The 12,978-nt window shown below is 35.6% G+C and overlaps 1 protein-coding gene across 1 annotated transcript in view; it reads left to right on the forward strand.

Annotated features, from left to right (window-relative positions):
• The window catches only part of THSD7B (thrombospondin type 1 domain containing 7B), a 1,062,005-nt gene that overhangs the window by 825,745 nt on the left and 223,282 nt on the right, over window positions 1-12,978 (forward strand). The gene's annotated exons all lie outside the window — the stretch shown is intronic.

Raw genomic sequence — 12,978 nt, forward strand, 5'->3', positions numbered from 1 at the left:
ATTAGGTGATTGTCAAGATTTAGAAACACCTACTTGTACATTTGTCGCCCCCATTTTCATTTGTTCTAGTAAGTGAGCTTCTCCTTTAGTATCCTAGAGAAACATTAAAAGGATTTAGATATTGAAATTGAGTAAATATGTCATAAATATGTAGATATGTATTTATTGCTTGATGTTTTACAAGATTAAATTATCAGAATCCTAGTGAGATTATCATGAAAGCTAATATTACCAACATTACTAAGTTAACATATCAGAAATAATACACAAAATGTGTATTACAGTATATGATTGTACTAATTTTCAATAAATTATTGATGCTGTGGGTTGTCAGAAAAATGACATATTTTTCTTTTTTTAAATATTTATTTATTTTCCATTTTGTTGCCCTTGTTGTTTAGCATTGCTGTGGTTATTGATGTCATTGTTGGTGGACAGGACAGAGAGAAATGGAGAGAGGAAGGAAAGACAGAGAAGGGGAGAGAAAGATACACACCTGCAGACCTGCTTCACCGCTTGTGAAGTGACTCCCCTGCAGGTAGAGGGAGCCCGGGGCTTGAACCGGGATCCTTATGCTGGTCCTAGTGCTCTGCGTCATGTGCGCTTAACCTGCTGTGCCACCGCCTGACATTTTTCTATAGAAATACATGGAAAAAATTGTCATGACTTTGCCAGTACCCCAATATATAATAATGTCAATATGCCACTATAAAGATATACATAGTATTTCTAATAACATTTCTTATTAACTCTTGGTAATTCTCTTAAAATGTAAATCTTTCTAGGACTCGGCACTTTTTCTACAAAAATACTAAGAAGAAGTTCTTCTCAGAAAGGCCAGTGCAGTCTATAGTTATAAAATTTACTCTGTTTATTTCAAATAGATACGTTGAAATCTTGTTACTGGTGTTTCACAGAGAGAGAGGGGGCGGCAGGCATGTTAACACTGAAGCTTCCGCCAATGGGGTAAAGGCTTGGCTTAAGCCTGAGTTATGCTCATGGCAAAGTAAATAATATATTACTGAAGTGAGTTACTTTGCCAACCCCACATTGGAGTCTTTGTTCACATGTATCTCTATAAACATTCAATGTGTAGGTATATGTACACTAAAAAGTACTTTAGAAATTCTCCATTAAAATATAGGACAAGAAGTGTTAGACACTATCACTAGGGATAATACATATAGTGTATTTGTAGTTTAGAATATTTTTTACTAGAAATTTTAAATCATAGCTATCATTTCAATATTTACAAAAAGTCTTTGCCCATGTCATCTTATGGAGTTTGTAAAAACTAATTTTATCATATACTTCATTTTGCTAATTTAAAATATGAACTTAGACATCTATCATAGTACCTCATCTCATCAAATTCTACAATTCAATAAGAAAGCTGTAAGTATTATATTACTTCATTAAATTTATATGTAAAGTGTTCTACATACTGAGAAATTACTCTGAAGCCTTATCTTTATTGGGAAAAGATGAGAATTTTCACTTTTGATTAAGCTAAATTGGCTGTTTCAAGAACTTTCCAATTAATTATAATTCAGATAGAGATTTTTCATTAGTGTTCAGAAGAGGCTACATTTAAGTGCATTAATAAATTAACAAGATTAAAATTTTAATCATGTGAAGGACTATGGGAACTTCTAGATTTTTTAAAAGACAACTTTGTCAGGCTTTGAAAACCAAGTTTGAATTTTAAAAGAAAAAAAAATCTTTCAGAAGAGCTATATGCATTTTTTCATTCCCTCTCAGGAAACCAAAACATTGTACAGAATATTCTGTATAGAATAAAAAAATTCCCTTTTTTATTTTTGTGTTTTATATTGGTGGAAATCTGAAGGTTTTGTCCTGGAATTAAACGGCATTATTAAGTTAACAAATTTCCAGATCTAATTGACATAGATAACAGCTTTTGCAAAAAATACTTCTTTAAAAATTTTATTTTGTTTTAAATAAACATTATCCTAGCAATCAGAATAAGCAGGCATTTTCTGTAAAGGACCACAGAGTATATTTTAGAACTTCTAGGCACATGGTCTTTATCAGGCCTGCTGTGCTTTGCTATTGCTGGTAGAGGCAGACATATGTAATGAATCAGTGAATGATCATATCTATGTTCCCCCAAGTTTTTTTTTAATATTGACCTACCAAGGATTGAACTTAACCTGCAAGCTATAGTTTGCCAACTGTCATACCCCCTGTGGATAAAATTATTTTGTTTTTCTTTTAATAACTGTAGTTAATCACACTAGAAATCAGATATTGCACAAACAAAATTGCAAATGAAAGCCTTTTGACTAATCCAAAGACTCTCAAGCACACAGTCCTTAAATTTTATTGTAACTTCTTTAGACAAGCAGAAATAAGGACTTAGCTGTAGTGTTTATTTTTTACCCTCAAAACCGTTGGTAATTTTTAGCTACTAGATTGAATTAACTTGTCTACTTACTGACCTCAAGGGAGATATGAACAACAACACAGTATTAGTAGGAGACCTCAACATACCACTCACAGCAAGAGACAGGACAAAAACAAACAAACAAACAAAAACCAAGGAAATGGAGGCCTTAAATGAAGGTATAGATGAGATGAACTTATTAACAAATATATTCAGAAAGATCCTATCATCCACTTAAAAGATTATACATTCCAAGAATATAGCCTCCCCTGCAGAGTTCTTTTTTTTTTTTTTTTTTTTTTACTTTGGTGCAATACTCTGAACTCAGTCAAATTCTGCCTTGCCTTCCCCTTCATTTTCTTATTTCTCAGCTTCTGTTTATGAGTGGGGTCATCCCATACTCATATTTCTTTTTCTGACTTATCTCACTTAACATAATTCCTTGTAGCTCCATCCAAGTTGAGTCAGAGAAGGTGGGTTCATTATTCTTAATAGCTCAGTAGTATTCCATTGTGTATATATACCACAGCTTTCTTAGTCATTCATCTGTTATTGGGTACCTGGGTTGTTTCCAGGTTCTGGCTATTACAAATGGTGCTGCTATGAACATAGGTATACACATATCCTTTTGGATGGTGTGCTTTACTCCCTAGGATATCCCTAGGAGAGGAATTATTGGGTCATAAGAAAGGTTCATTTCCAGCCTTGTGATGGTTCTCCAGACTGCTGTCTACAGGGATTGGACCAGTTTACATGCAGGGGGAATCCTTTGTCCCTATAGCCTTTCCTGTATTTGTTGTTGCAGTCATTACTGATGTATGATATTTTCACAGGGGAGAGGTGATAATCTCTTTGTTGTCTTTATTTGCATTTCTCTGACACTCAATGATTTGGAGCATTTTTTATATGTTTGTTGGCCTTTTTTTTTTTATCTATTCTGTAGTGAATATTCTGTTCATATCCTCTCCCAATTTCTGAATTGGGTCATTTGCTTTTTTGTTGCTAAGTTTGCTGAGCTCTTTATATATTTTGGTTATCAGCTTCTTTTCTGATGTATGTCATATAAAGATCTCCCATTCTGTGAGGGGTCTTTTTGTTTGAGAGATGGTTTCTTTTGCTGTGCAGAAGCTTTTCAATTTGATGTTGTCCCATTGATTTGTTTCTGCTTTAGTCTTCCTTGCAATTGGGTTTTTTTTTTTCTGAATGAATTTCCAGAATAAATGGATATCAAAAACTATAGGTGTAGCTAACTTTCTTCATAGAATGACTATTATTTTCAATTAATCTTGGTAATACAAAAGCTAGGAACTAGAGGAAATACTTAAGGTGATCTCAAATGCTCAGTTTTATTTACATGATACCAACCAATGTACTTAGTTTTTTTTTTTTTTTACTATTCTCAGTATGTTTGACTAAGTGGACTGTTATTTTGCTATCATGTGGCAACGAACTTGGATGTAAGCTTGACTAAATGATTCACTGTTGACAGCCTTTTTTTTTTTTTTTTTCTGAGCTGCTGGAAGCCAGCTGCTTTGTTGGCCACATTATCAAGCTAAAACCTGTTTCATGCTGCACTACTTGAAATTATGTTCCAATTCTTTTTAAAAAGATGTTTGTCTTCCTGGCTTTCAGTGTTCACTGAAGCAAAGGTTAAAAAATGTGATAGGTTGAGAGAAAAATTTTTGAAGGAAATTGATAAATCTTTTCTTAGAATTTGGTACCTAATTCTATTAATTCCCAGGTTTCTGGTATTCTACTTGTCATGATTATTACCTTACATTTGAGGCTGATCTTTTTTTTTTCCTTTTTTCCTTCCTTCTTTCTTTCTTCTTTTATTTTTCCCATTTGAGAACACTACTTAATAGTAGTCTTGATTTAGCTAAACTTTGAATTTTAATAAGAAAAACTAGAGCAATTTCCTTTTTGTTGTTGTTGTTGCTTTTAGAGACATTTCTTGATTAGCTCTATTTCCAACTATCTCCATCCATTATAGTTTAACATTTTAATCCTGGGCATTCTTTTTTATTTTGCTACTTTAGGCTATAAGTATATACCCAAGAGAAGGATAATGAAGCTTTATTTGCCAAATTTAGAGCAGATTTCAGCCTCAGCTAAGTGAGACCAGTTAATAGTAAAGTGATTAATTTTTAAACTTAACTTTCACCCCATCTTACAACTATTTTCCAGGATTCACAATATGTACCTACTAAATATCTACCAGATCCATGAGACTCTCATCATCGTTTTTGTTTGTTTTTTTCCACCAGCATTATCACTGGGGCTTGGTGCCAGCACTATGAATTGACATTTAACAGAGGCATATATATATATGGAGAGAGAGAGAGAGAAAGAGACCTGTAGACCTGCTTTTACCATGTTCATGGTAAAATGTGCACTCAACCTGGTGCCCCACTGCCCAGCCTTCCTATCAGTCTTAATTTGGCTTCTTCTCACTTGTACCAACCTAGTATGCTCTAGGGAAATGCAATATTCCTCCAAACCTTTCAGTTCTTCTAAAACTGAATGAATAAATGCCAGATAGCTTAATAAGAGAAGAAGAAAACATTTTTTCATAACATGCATGCCAAGAATAGCTATGCATACTAAAAGTGGAACAAACTAAGGTTTTATTACCTCTGATAAGGGATCTGGAGCATCAGAAAATGGGCTAGAGTATACATGGGCGAGTGTGTGAAGGGCTAAAAGATGAGTTTCTCAACAGACTGCGTGTTCACTGAGAAACCCACACATGGAAGATACATTCCAGATTTCATTCTTCTAAGTCATTATAGAGAAAACACTGATCACTTTTTCAAGAAAGGATAAGGCAAAGGCTTAGAGAGATTCTGTATCTTTTCTTTGCTAGAGGAATAACAAAAACTACCAAGGGGAGGACAAAAGCTTATCCTTAGTCTCCAGAGCCTTCACTGCCTCAACTCATCAACTCATAATAATCTGCATTGTTTTTTGTTTTGTTTTTTGCCTCCAGAGTTATTGTAGGGTCTTGGTGATAGCACTTTAAATGCACTGCTCCCAGAGGCCATTTTTTTCATTTATTGGGTAGGACAGAGAGAAATTGAGAGGGGCATGGGGAGATAGAGAGAAGAAAAGAAAGACAGAGACCTGCAGACCTGCTTCACCCCTGCAGGTGGGGAGCAGGAGGCTCAAACCATGCATAGTTCTTAATTATGGCTTTTAGTTTCTTTGGAGACTCATGGGACCTCAGGTGACCTTTTCTCCATAGCTAAAGTGACATGTATTGGGAAAGAACTAGTCTAGACTCAATGAAAAATTTTATCTGACCACTTTGGGGGAGACTAATTCCACCAAAGAAATCATCACACGGAGAAGGTGTGTAGGAGGCTGATAGATCTAATGTTTCCTGCCTGCCATACTTGGCCTTGTAGAAAAATCCTAATTCAAGCAACTGAAAGACAACATGAACAAACTACATGGAAAGCATAAAATTGTAACTCAAGGATACTTGAGTATTCTTAGTTTTCAGTACCATCCTCTCTTTTTACTAGAAAAGTGGGCACTTTTCTAGTAATCTCATAGTGATTAAATTAGATGATGTGTCTGAATTTGTCTGACACAAATTAGTAGTTAGTAAATACCATAGGTTAGTGTATAGGAATGGTGCTGTTTCACACAGTGTGGTACTAAACTGAGAGAATGTGTTTTTGACAGCCAGTTCTTTGTTTCTGGGTTTCTCCATAGTATTCCTCCATTCAGTCTTGTTTATCTGGAAAGAGTAACAGGGAGTTAGAAGCCAAATTTCCTGGTCTATATCTAGGTTTTGGGATTTTATTAGGAAGTGAACCTACTGGAATGGAATTTGAGAATGCTATGAAAGGAAAGCTCTCACCCGAGTAATGAGGGTGAAGGGTTGACATTCCATGCCTGACGTCTCTGGACACAGTCTGAAGTGAAGCATGCTGAGGTGGTACTCCTTGTGTTGATTAGGTTGGTATCGGTGGATGGAATATCATTTGGTATGAATTAAGCCACAGGCCGTTGGAATATAACTAAAATATGCCTACTAGCTATTTATAAAATAGAGGGTCCCCCAACTCTTCATCTGCACTATTCCAACCTTTAGGTCCATGACTGGTCAAAAATTTGTTTGGCTTTGTATGTTAACTCTATTTTCAACCACCAGGTTCCAGATGCTAGCATGATGCCGATCAGACTGCATCCCACAATGACCTTGGGTCCATACTCCCAGAGAGTTAAAGAATAGGAAAGTTATCACAGGAGGGGATGGGATACAGAGTTCTGGTGGTGGGAATTTTGTGAAGTTGTACCCCTCTTATCCTATGGTTTTGTCAATGTTTCCTTTTTATAAATAAAAAATTTTAAAAAGCCAAATTTCCTAAGGACTTCTTTATATTTTTAAAAGTTCTCCTCCTTAACAGCCTATAGATTGGTTTCTAGTATTTTGCCAAAAGGAGTATGCAGGTTAAAATTCAGCAGGTGGTTAACTTTATTCTATGTAATCAGATGATATTATGTGGCTATTAAACCACAACAAAACTATACCTGTATTTTTTTGTCCTGAGAGCTGGATTTTTTCCTCCTTTTAGCTCTTCATACACTTGAGCTGTGAAATAGTGAGAGAACTCCTGGCTTGCCTCTTCCATCAAAAAGAAAATCCATTATTATCTTCAAATAAAAGAACATTTTATTAAATGGTATTAATTTTATTAAATGGTATTAAAAGTATTAAAGGTCAACTCTGGAGTCTAATTTTACCTTTGCTTTATGCATCTGAGGGGGCAGGAAGAAGCCACACATATGTGAGGCAAGGTCCTGACAACCTTTAAAGTATAGCATTTCTTCTAAAAAGAAGAAATGGTGATGTGACAGAGATGTATTATTCTTTTGCTCCTACTCAATTTGCTTGACTTTTTTTTAATTGAACAGTTTCAGAAGCGTGATACCAGCACTCATTGAAATATACTTAATATTGGTATTATTTTCTCTGTATGATTTGGGGAATGGTCATGTTAAAACTCAGCTTAAATCTTCACATTTCATAGTGCCCTACCCTTTTAGTATAGAGTAATCTGCACAGTAATTAAATGTGATGCATCAAGTTCTTGAATATGAATTTTACCGGGGAATAAACTGAATAATAGCACACTCTTTTCCCCCAAGAGAAATCAGTCTTCTTGACTCTTAATTAACCAAGATGCATGAAGAGAGAACATTCATTATTAATATTTAAAGCTTTGGTGAACAGAAAGTTACCAAGTTTAATCTTTGCTATTGAAAGGAGCTTAAATTATTATTAGTCTATTTCATATCTTTATTAAGTAGACCTTGGTATGCTTGATGTAATGAATGGATTATTCTCTTATGACTGGGTCCCATAAGTATTCTTCATATCATTATTTTTACCTGAGAGTACAGTAGATGAAGATTCATAAAGTTGACAAGAGTAGATCATTTCAACTATAAAATCGTCCTTAGAATTTACTGCTTTAAAAATAAATTGACACTTATTTTCATTTTTTTCTTCTTATGTATTTATTTCTGCTAAATAAATACAGAAAATGAGGACAGTAATTAAATGCAACTGTAAATTAGAGTTTCACTCTGCACCCTAATGAGAAATAAGTCTATGCTCATGCAATTTATGAACAGAGAATACAGTTCTGTATTTTCTTGTCCTATTTAATTATCTGGCTTTAGCTGATTAAAAGCAATATGGTAACCTCATTTTCCTCAGATATAACTTATTAAACATCAATTTATCATTCTTGCATACCAACTCCTTAATTTTTCTTAATATCTTACTACTTTCTACTTCATTTTCAGTGATTTCCTAAAACTACATTTTTTTCATAGTAGTTTTTGTGTCTACCATTTATTATACCAAGATAAGTTTTATCTTCCTGATCATTGTAGGCGTGGATTTTATGATATGATACAGCATGGCAATATGGTTAAGTTCTTTTCCCCATCCATCTAGAATTTCACTAAAATTTCTCTTCCGTGAGTCATGCAAGATAGCTCACTTAGGATATTGTGCCTGCTTTGTCATGGGCATCACAATTTAGATCTGTCTATCTGGCTCGTTTCCATCTTTCCATCAGGAAAAAAAAAATTGGAGTAGCAAAGCTTCAGTGATGACCCAAAACAAAACAAACAAAATCTCACTACTTTTCTCCCAGCAGTCCAATTTAAGCCCTGACCTTTGTGCACAATCCGTATCTCTATTCTCTCCATTTGTACACCTATACAAACTTTCCTAGAATGTGTGCCTTATGTCTTATCAAGAACACTTCCCTGATTACCATCTCCATCCCTAAACAATAGTTAATGGCACTCTGTGTTTTCAAATGCTAATTCAATTTGCAATATTCTCTATGTAGTAGTACCTGAGGGAAATATACTAAGATTTTAGTTACTATGTATTTCAAATAAAATGCTACTCAGTTCATACAGTAGTGCAGCGGGTTATGGCACAAAGCACAAGGGGTGTAAGGATTCCGGGTCGAGTCCCTAGCTTCCCTGCCACCCCCCACCTGCAGGGGGTTTGCTTTACAAGCGGGTGAAACAGGTGTGCAGGAGTCTATCTTTCTCTTCCGGGTCGAGTCCCTAGCTTCCCCCCCACCCCCCACCTACAGGGGGTTTGCTTTACAAGCGGGTGAAACAGGTGTGCAGGAGTCTATCTTTCTCTTCCCCTCTCAGTCTTCCCGTTCTCTCTTGAGTTCTCTCTCTCTTATCCAACAATGACAGCAATAACAACAACAATAATAACAATAACGATAAACAACAAGGGCAACAAAAGAGACAAAAATGGCCTCCGAGATTCGTAGTGGATTCGTAGTGGTAGTGTAGGCACTGAGCCCCAGAAATAACCCTGGAGGCAAAACAAACAAATAAATTAAATGCTACTCAGGGAAAAAGTTGTATGTTTATTGTATCCAGACAGTAGGATTATAGACTTTCTAGACTGGTATTCTTATTTTTCTCTTAAAAATCTCCTGCTTTCTGAATCTGGGAGATAGCTTGCCCAAGAATACGTGGACCTAACTATCCATGAGTACCTGGGTTCTGGCCCCAGTACTACATGCAAGTGCCATGGATGACACTGGGCCAAGGGGAACTCTATAGATGTTGAAGAGGTGCTGTGGTGTCTTTCTTCTATTTCTAAAAAAAAAAAAAAAGTTGATACCTCCTAATCCACAGCTGCTATAGTCAAAGTGACCCTGCTTTTCTGTTGTTGTTGGTAGAATTTAGATCTTAAAAAATATATATTAAAATTATTAATGAGAGCAAACACTAGTGTATCACTCTGACCCATGTTATGCTAGAATAAAGTGTGGGTCATCCAAAGCTTTAGCCATTGCTCCACATCCTAGGCTGCAGGAATTTAGAACTTACCTCTCTCAATTCACCCTATAATAATTTCATAATCCAGGGAGGGCTACTCAAGCTTTAAAAATTTCCTCCACACAAATCACCATTTGTACACCTATACAAACTGTTATCCAAACATATCCAGTCACCCTGAGACTTCTCTCTTTATTTCTTTCTCTCTACCCCCTCACCTTTTTCCCTCTCATTTTTTCTCTGCCTCTATCCAATATCTATATATTTTAAAGAAGACTAAATGAGACTTCACATACACACTTGTTACCATATCATTTTTTGTGCTTCAATATAGCTTTGATATTTATACTTGGAAATAATGTGCACCTTAATTTGCTTCTATTATTAGTATTGCAGGATTACATGCATGTATAAAAGAGACAGAGAGAAAAGTGAGAGTACTATTCTACCATGTTTTCCTGGACTAGAGATAGAATTCAGTGCTTCATATGTGCAAGGTATTCATGTAATTGCTATTTTTCGTTTTGACCAAATGGTTAAATGGTTTGTTTTGACCAAAAAATTAAATTTCTGTCCCTTGTAAGTCTGCTGCATAAATCTGAAACTGATTTAACTTACATTTTTACAGGATAAAACAAAAACAGTATTTTTAGTGAATCACATTTTAATGTTGGCTCAGTTATTTGCACTTTCAGCTGTCTACTTTTTTTTATTTTATTGGAGATTAGTGGTTTACAGTACAATTGTCTACCCTTTTAAAACATTGTGTCCCAAGTCAGAGTCACAATTTCATTCTCTTCTTTCTTATTTCTTTCCTTTCTTGCTTCCCCCTTTTTTGCCATCTTTGTTGAGTCTTGGTCTTTTAGTTATGAAAACTGTCTGCTTCAGATCACTTTTTCATTCAGAAAAAGAGAGAGACATACTTTGTGAAAAATACAATGCTTATCTCTGGGAGGATAAAGGCATAAAAATTTTGGCAATGGGTATGGTGTGTAAACTATACCCTGTAAACTTCTAGCTTTGTAAGCTACTATTAAGTAACTAATAAAAGTAAAATGAAAAAGCATGCATAACAGAACTGGAACATCCTCTGGTATCATAGCATCTTCTACATTATATCTGGACTTGTACCTTGTCCACTTACATCGCAAGACACATGTCCTACCTGTTGATCTATTAATCTCTCTCTTACCTAAGAGTGACACAAAGTTAAGCAAGAAAACATCAAAGTTGTGGTCTGGGAGGTGGTGCAGTGGATAAAGCACTGGACTCTCTCAAGCGTGAGGTCCCGAGTTCAATCCCCAGCAGCTCATGTACCAGAGTGATGTCTGGTTCTTTCTCTCTCTCCTCCTGTCTTTCTCTTGAATGAATAAATAAAATCTTAAAAGGGAAAGAAAGAAAGAAAGAAAGAAAGAGAGAGAGAGAAAGAAAAAAAGGAAGAAACAAAGAAGACATAAAAAATCAGGAAGTTAAAAGTTTGAGCCATCCATTTAAATTCTGCAGGTAGAGTTAATCAAATTTAAATTTTTAAATCTTCCAAAGACTTTTAAACTTAGTTAATGAGCACTCATTTTGAAAGTAGTGGACAAGTTTCCAGACCCACCACTTTTAAGGAACTTTCCTAAGGCTACCTTCTGTAACCACAGTGATAGCAATGGACTAGAACTTGGTTTCCTGACAATCAAATCGATGTATTTTTCACTCCAACTAATATAAGAGTCTGCCTCTTTTTACATTTTAAAGATATACTTAAGTTTAGACATATTAAGTTTAGATATACTTAAGTTTAGACATATAAAGTTTAAAGGTATACTTAAGTTTAGGCATATTAAGTTTAGTTTAGGCATATTAATATACTTAAGTTTAGACATATTAATATACTTAAGTTTAGACATATTTTAAAGATATACTTAAGTTTAGACATACTTAAGTTTAGACATTAAGTTTAGACATATACTTAAGTTTAGACATACTTAAGTGTAGACAGTGCTCCCAGTCAAAATTTACTCCTTTCATTAGAACTGTCTCTTAGCCCTCTTTATCCTTCCTTGTCTTCCCAAAATGTATAGCTAGATTTTAGTCTTGTTTGTTTATTTTTTCTTTTATTTTTCCCTTTATCCTCAAGATCACTGATTTAACTATCATATTTTCTTTTTTTAATATTTTATTTATTTATTAATGAGAAAGCTAGGAGGAGAGAGAGAGAAGAAGAAACCAGACATCAAACTGGCACATGTGCTGCCAGGGATTGAACTCAGGACCCCATGCTTGAGAGTATAGAGCTTTATCCACTGTGCCACCCCCCGGATCACACTATCAAATTTTCTCACTCTGCTACCAAACCCTTCACTGTATTCTGTAGTATAAATGCTATGCTTTTTTGGTCCTTTGTGGACTTGCTTTAGAGTTTATCTCGTTCTCTACTTCTGTTGAAACTTTCCTGCATTGATCACCTCATTTCAATGACCATCATGAAAACTGCCATTGGAAGTCTTTTCAGGAGGCTTATACATATCTGATATATTTGGGGCTCTAATCTCAGTTTTCTCTTTGATTCATCAGTGTAGTTGATTTCCTTTATCTTCTATTTATGGTTAATGCTTTTTCAAGGTCTGTATTAGGGGCCCTTAGATGGCTGGGCCTGGAAAAATGTAGTTGTCTTTAGGGATGAGTTCTTTGGGAGAGGATAGATTAAGTCTAGATAGAACTTGAGTTTTCCAGCAGCCAGTGGCTGAATGTAGAAGCAGTGTGTCTATGGTGGAGGTGGTTGCGGGGGAACTTCAAATCTCCAAGTAGCATGGGGGATGGTGAGTAACTTAGGTGTGTGGCATTAGACCTAGTTGGGAGTGATTGGCAGCAAGGCTGGGGTAACAGGGCCCAAGGAAAGCCAGACAGTCCTGCTAGATAATATGCAGAGGCACAGCTATTGCACTTAGAGTTGCTGTTTGAAGGATTTGGGAATAGGAATTAACAGATTTAACTGTGCTGTGGCCAGGCCTCCTGCAAGTCTAGGCATTGTTGGGTGGTCATCTTATTTGTATATGGTATCCACAGATATGGGAGAGTGTAGTTGTAATTCCAAAGGACTTACTGCAATTCTACTGGGGTCACCCTAGTTCTACCAGCCCCTATTCAATATACAGAGGCAAGAAAACACTGGTTAGGGCCTGGCGTGCTACTGGAAGTATATGTCTTCCATTGCAAAGCGGAGGAGCAGGGTCAGGAAG

The sequence above is a fragment of the Erinaceus europaeus genome, chromosome 18, assembly GCF_950295315.1.
Source record: "Erinaceus europaeus chromosome 18, mEriEur2.1, whole genome shotgun sequence".
Classification (NCBI taxonomy): domain Eukaryota; kingdom Metazoa; phylum Chordata; class Mammalia; order Eulipotyphla; family Erinaceidae; genus Erinaceus; species Erinaceus europaeus.